The sequence below is a fragment of the Elephantulus edwardii genome, unplaced genomic scaffold (genome assembly GCF_000299155.1).
Source record: "Elephantulus edwardii isolate Elephantulus edwardi_28Jun2011 unplaced genomic scaffold, EleEdw1.0 scaffold00118, whole genome shotgun sequence".
Taxonomy (NCBI): domain Eukaryota; kingdom Metazoa; phylum Chordata; class Mammalia; order Macroscelidea; family Macroscelididae; genus Elephantulus; species Elephantulus edwardii.
In genome coordinates, this window is record NW_006399868.1 from 3,772,801 (window position 1) to 3,773,384 (window position 584).

Here is a 584-nt window from a genome sequence, read left to right on the forward strand (position 1 = left end):
GATGCCTTTGAGCTGTGGTGCTGGAGAGGAATCTTAAATATACTGTGGACTGGTAGGAGAACAAACAAGCTCGTCCTGGAGAAGGTGAAGCCAGGCTGCTCCTTGGAGGCAAGGATTCTGAAGCTTCATCTGACATAATTTGGACATGTTGCAAGATGGGATCAGTCCTTGGAGATAGATGTTATGCTTGAGAAGGTGGAGGGACTGTGCAGAAGAGGAAGACCCTCTATGAGATGGATTGATTCAGTCACTGGGGTAATGAGGGTGGGTATATCAGAGACAATAAGATTGGCACAGGATAGATCAGGGTTTAGGGCTGTTGTGCATTATTAGGTCCCTATGAGTAGCAGGCGACTCAATGGCACATAACAACAACAACAGCAACAACAACAACAACAACAACAACACCAAGTATATGTAAACTTGATTAAGTCATGATTCCCAGCATGACATGATAATTTTCTATTATGAAATATGATGTTATCATCCTATATGCTGTAAATCTTAACGTCTATGATGTTAATAAGGCAGGCTTAGTGGCCGCTCTCTTAATGAGACAGGATACAAGTTGTAGGGTTAGGTTG